Source organism: Nicotiana attenuata, chromosome 2 (genome assembly GCF_001879085.1).
Source record: "Nicotiana attenuata strain UT chromosome 2, NIATTr2, whole genome shotgun sequence".
Lineage (NCBI taxonomy): Eukaryota > Viridiplantae > Streptophyta > Magnoliopsida > Solanales > Solanaceae > Nicotiana > Nicotiana attenuata.
This window is the reverse complement of record NC_031990.1, coordinates 81,053,451-81,059,975: the sequence shown is the minus strand read 5'-3', so window position 1 is coordinate 81,059,975 and position 6,525 is coordinate 81,053,451.

Here is a 6,525-nt window from a genome sequence, read left to right as displayed (position 1 = left end):
TGGGCTTCAATGCTCCGCTTATCCGATTTGAATCACAATCCTTTTTCGACTTGTAGTGCCCGAAGGGTTTTCACCATCAACCCTCTCTCATTTTGGGTCTTTCTCTCATGTCACCGTCGTCTTATGGTGCCCGTGAAGGTTTTCACCAATAAGACTCTCTCATTTTTGATTTCTCTAAGCTTTCATCGCCTTGTGGTACCTGTGAGGGCATTTATCATCAAGACTCTCTCATTCTTCATTTCCCTTGTTTGGACCAGAGTGTTGCCCCTGATTGGTCCACCTCTACTCGCTTGACTCAGCATCTCTCGAAGATTGATCAGAAGGTCTTTCTTTGGACCGTAATGCAGGCTTATGGACAGGGTTAGGAAGAAAAGGTATCAAAGGCTCAAAACAATTCAACATGGGCTCAAAATTACAACTTTCGGAATCAGATTTCTCACAAAAACCACAACTTCTGCCCCAGTTTCTTTCTTGGGGACTTTTGGATTTTTATTTGTTGTGGCTGAACCTCAGAGAGAGGCTGCCTACGTACCCTTTCGGGATCAAGTCAACGTAGTTCAGGTCATAGAATTACTTCGTTGTTGCGATCTTTCCTTTTCTTCCACTTTTCCTTTTCTTTCTTTTCATTTCTTTTCTTTTCCTTCTCTTTTCTTTTCTTTTCTTTTTCTTTTCTCTTCTTTTTTCCTTTTCTTTTCTTTTCTCTTCTTTTTTCTTTTCTTTTCTTTTTCTTTTTCTCTTCTTTTTTCTTTTTCACTGTTTTTCTCTTGTTTCTCCACTTACTTTCCCCGCTCGGGCTTACGAGTTTTATTATTGATTTCGAAAGAGGGGTATGCAAGAAAATAACCGAAGCTCAAAGGGGTAACAAAGGATAAAGTGTTTGGATAGTAGAACAAAATGCCTTCGTCATTCCGATCTCCAAAACATGCCAAGTACAAACTACACAATTAAACAAACATGAGGAAAACATACGTAACATCTTTTGATTGCACCAGAATTACTAACCATATCCACACATTTGCCTTCTACATTTTTCAATTACCCAGCACCATTGGACAACAATCTCGGTACCACGAACGGCCCCTGTAGACTTGGGGCAAACTTGCCTTTGGCTTCAAACCGATGTGGCATGATGCATTTCAACAGTATTTCTTTATGTTCCGTCTACCCCAGTTTCACACAATTTGGGCTTGAAGTGATCTCAAAATGCCCTTACTTATTTCCCTCGAATGTCCTTACATCTTCAACATTGTTTCATTGCTTCATTACTAAACTGACTTTTAAAAACCAGGCTGAGAATTATGCGTGCATGTCATGTCACCAGAACCAACATGAAAAGAATTTGTAAAAGGAGAAGAAAACTAAACAAAATGACTAGAAATGGCAGGAAACAGAGAATTGCATTAGACTGACGGTGAAAGGGTTTAAACAACAGAACAAGAAAACAAACCTAGACAGCACTAAACAAGCTATTACGTCTAGACAAACAAGGCAAAGTGAAATGATAGAAGGGTTTGAGTCACAAGACAATATCCGGATTACAACCCTGAAATAACCCGGACAACAGAAATGACAACAAAATAAACCACCAAAACTCCACTCCGGCTGACCAAGAAATGGAGCATCTTCCCAATTACCAAGCACGGTATCTTAGCCACTGAATTCTGTATCAACAATACTAGGAGCTTCACAAGTCCTCATCACATCGTTCTTAACAAGTTGCTTTTGGGTTCCTTTTGCCAGCTCGTTCTCTAGATCAACCTCTGATAGTGCTGAAAGCTTAGTAGCCCTTGGACCTCTTAGGCTCCCAGAAGAGTTCTCATGTTCCTTTTCAAAATAAATCATACCCACCATATGCGTCTCATTATGCACCGGAAATGGACTTCGGCTAGTGTTTGCTGCATCTGGACTTTGTACGACAATGTCGCCTGCATCAATAAGCTTCTGAATCGCATTCTTCAGATTCCAACACTTCTCTATGTCATACCCCGGGGCATCCGATCAATATGCACACCTTTGAGAAAAATCAAACTTCTCTGATAGAGGGTTTGGCATTTTTATCTGGATTGGCTTCAACATGTCCAATTGCTTCAGCCTTTGAAACAAACTGGCATATGATTCTCCAATAGGAGTGAAAGCCTTTTCTTTTTTCAGCAGCCTCTCGTTCTTAAACGCTTGATTGGGCCGGAAACCTGATCCAGGGGGGTTTTTGGTATGCTCGTGGGGGTGGATAGGCATTTTGTGGAGCTGGGTACGGGGAAAGTGATGTACGGTTTTGGGATTTTTGTGGAGAGAAATAGCATTGGGGAGGCTCATCTGGTACACAAGGATATCCACGGGGACGATGTCGAAGTTGGAAGTGTCAGCCAGGAAAGCCCATCGGATCATCTTTTCGGTTTCTCTTCCTTTTACCCAAGCTTACCTGGATGTTCTGAATATCTTTCGGATAACTCACGATTTTGCCCGACTTGATTCCTTTTTCTACTAGCTCCCCCATTTTTAACACATCATTAAAAGGCTTTCCCAAGGCCGGGATCAAATGACTGAAGTAAGTAGGTCCCTGGGCTTGTAGGAAAAGCTCAACCATTTCTTCTTCACCAATCGGGGCATTGACTCGAGCGGCTTGCTCCTTCCATCTGAGCCCGAACTCCCTAAAGCTTTCTTCCGGCTCCATTTTAGACAGGGAGGAGCGGTCTGGGGTAACGCTTGATTTGTATTGAAAACGTCACACAAAATCTTGAGCCGGGTCACCCAATGTATGCCACCTACCAATATCTTGACGGGTGTGCCAGTCCAAAGCTATCCCAGTCAGGCTCTCATTGAAGTATGCCATCATCAAGTCATCTCTCTCTCCAACAATTTTCATTTTATTGCAATAAACCCTCAAGTGGGCTACCGGATCGATACGCCCATCATATAAGTTAAATGTTGGCACTTTGAACCCCGCGGGCAGGCGAACGTTCTCTGTAAGCCATACTACCCCGGTCTCCCCTTCCTTGTGTATTCTCCAATGATTGTGCTATGCCTTTCAGCCTCCTGGGTATCCCATATATCCCTTATCTTCCTATGAATCTTTCATTTTCAATATATGGCTCATTCCGTGGGCCCTGATTATATGAGTCAAGAACTTTGTGGGTGACCTTTAAGGGGTAATTTTGGGCACTACCATCTTTGAGTGGGTATTCCTTGTTGATTGTAGTGGATATGATAGGAGGGCAATTTTGGGGAGAGGTAAGTGGTGGACGAGTGATGGAGCTACTGGGGTGGTTGGGAGAGCTGTGATAAGCGGGTGTATCTGGAGAGTATGGAGGATCATCTGGCATTGTGTCCGAAATTTGGGTAGGGGCAGCATTCGGAAAAATCGGCGGTGGCGGGGGTGGTGCCTTCTCATTCATCCAGGCTTGATACATGTCTGCCATGTGTTTTCTTAACATCCGCACCTCTTCAACCAACCCATTATCCCGTTCAACCAACTGCTGTCGGGCGCCGGTATCAACCCACTCAGTTCTATTGTTGTTTGCCATTGCCTTTTGTCCTTGTGGTGTAAAGAAGAGTTACCACTTTAAAACCACAAACCAACCACCTCTCTGGAATGACATGAGAAAATGAAACCATCACATTAGCGTTAGGGCATTTAACATATTAGTACCTGCACATTTGGGGAGTGAATGCACCTAGGCAGTTAACAATTCCTATTATGCTTTGATCGGTCGCATGCGTCATCCCGGCCTTTTCCTTATTTCCAATTGCAAACTTTCTCTTGTTTTGTGTTTGTTGCCTCTTTTTTTTCCGTTTCTCTTTCTTGTTTTTCCGCGCTTTTTCCTTTTTTTTTCTTTTTTCTTGTTTTCCTCTCTTTTCTTTCCTCTTTTTTCTTTTGGTTATGGTCGAATCCTATGTAGATTGCCTACGTATCATGGCCCCGCATGAATCAGACCAAGCGTAGTTCTTGCAACTAAATGCGAAAATAAAGAGATAATTTTTGGGATTTTTCAAATTTTCATTAATAAAACTCCGATTACAAAAGCTACTAGATTATTTGTTTTCTTGAAAAGGACAAACTCAAAATATCAAAATACAAACTCAAGAGTACATCAAAGCTTCACATCCTGGGGCCTGCGGGGCATCATTCGGCATCGCCGCGGGCCTGCGCAAGACTAAGAAGGTTTCAATGTCAACTGCGGTCATCCTGGACAAGGAGTTTTAAGGAAAAGTGTGACTATTTAAAGAAAACTGTCTATTTAATGACTCATTTTGACTTAAGGAAAAGTGGTTATTTTTCAGAATTTTTGTTTAAGAAAAGACTTGGTTTTGCAAATACGGCCTTTCAGCACTTCCGGGAGGGAGATTTTAAGGTTGTGCCCGCACACCATTTGAAAGTGACTCAGGGTGGCTGTTCTTGCAAAAACGGCCTTCTGGCGCCGTTTTGGGGCATTCGGCTCATTTTAAACAAGAATGGCAGCGCCCGACTTATTTTGACAAAAAATTAAAATTTTGACATTATTCGGCCATTTTTGAAAGAGGGTGGTTGGACCCGATGAGGGTTGCCTACGTATCTCACATACAGTGAGAATCAAACCAGCGTAGTTCGGGCAGACGTGCCAAAATCAAAACTATTTTGAACAACAATTTTCTTTCTATTTTCCAAATACTTTTCTCTTTTTCTTTTTTTTTCCATTTCTCAAAAATCCGGCAGCATTTCGGTACTATTTGGGCATTGGGTTTTTTCAAAACAAGTGGTCACCCTCACTTAGTCCTAACACTACTATTTTCTCTATTTTCTCTTATTATATACAAGCCGGTCAACATGCAAAGCCGAGCAAATAAATGCGCAAGTAGCACGTAAGATGCATCAGGATGGTCATTTCATTTCAGGTCACCTGTCCTAGACGGACCCAACCCCTGTGTTGAGTCCCCTAAGTCAAATGCACATGATGCAAACAAGCGTCCTCCTAGGGATCCGGCATGAGTTTTTGTTCTTCTTGGTTTAAACCCTAGGTTTATTGGTCTAGACCTGGCTTACCCGAGCGGACAACTCGAGCCGAGAGGGAGGCAGCGTACCGGGGATACAGAAGCTCCGCCGACTTAGCAACTTATCCAAACCTCGTTCTAAATTGGGAAAGACTCTAAACAGAAGAGAAGCTACACGAAGTGCACCCTTCTCCATGATGTAGAAGAGTCAGAGAGAGGAAGGGATTCGCGAGAGTTTATATACAATTCAACAAACATCAAAGCGGTAAAGCATTTAGCACATATAGCATAGAACATATAGAAAAATCAGATAAATCCAAATATAACAATTTAACGGAGCTCGAATTCTTGAACCCTGAACCGAAATTCTGGGTTCTTGTCCCCAGCAGAGTCGCCAGAGCTGTCACACCTCCTTTTTCGCTACTACACCCCGCGAAGGGTATAAAGGAGTTTTTCCAATTAAAGGACAATCGAAACGGGATTCGTTTACTAAGAGATTCAGAGTCGCCACTTGGGAGATTTATGGTGTCCCAAGTCACCGGTTGAATCCCGAATCGAGGAAAGGGTTTGACTCTGTATTACAGTCGCGAACCAGAAATCCGAATAAGGAATTCTGTTAACCCGGGAGAAGGGGTTAGGCATTCCCGAGTTCCGTGGTTCTAGCACGGTCGCTCAACTGCTATATTTGGCTAAAATCTGATTTTAATACATGTTATCCTATTGTGCAATTTTAAAAATTACTTACCGCTTTTAATTAAAATTTTTTAAGAAATTGAACGTCGTTTAAAAATGTGTTTTTGGATCACGTCACATGAAATGCACTCGGATCCTCGACACATTTTATTCGACGTTTTGGGATTTGGATTTGGGTCGTATGAAATGCACACCCAAATTTAGGAAGGTAAAATTATTAAAGAACGCGCCTAAAGTGGCTAACGGGTTATTATCTTTGCGGAGGGCCGTGAAATTTGCTAAACGGCACGCTCCGAATTCTATGTATTTTAATATAAGCATTTAATGAGGGCCCCACAATTTATGCATTTTTGTTTGGCGAGGCTCATCTCACTTTATTATTTAAAGGCCATCATAGAGCAGACTATAAGTTTTCTATTGAATTTGTCTCTAAAGAGCCTTAGCTAATTATAAGCATCAATTNAAAGTGACTCACAGCTCGTGGTTAATCAAATGCTGGGGACTTACACAGCTAGGGAAGCAAGGATGCAACAGTACTTGGAAAAGGTACGGGAACTGATAAAGCAATTCCAAACTTGGAAGGTCATACAGATATCGAGGGATGAAAATATTGAAGCAGATGCCTTAGCTAATCTCGCATCCGCAGCTGATGTAGCAAAAGATGCAAATGCTGCAATTATACATTTATTTCACTCAGTTCTTGATCCAGATAAGAATGAGGTAAATTTTAATAATTTAACTTGGGATTGGAGAAATGAAATTGTTGCTTTTTTACAGTATGGTACCGTCCCTAATGACAAGAAGCAAGCGCATGCACTTCGAAAAAAGCTGCTCGTTACTGTTTAAAACAAGGGAATCTTTATCGTA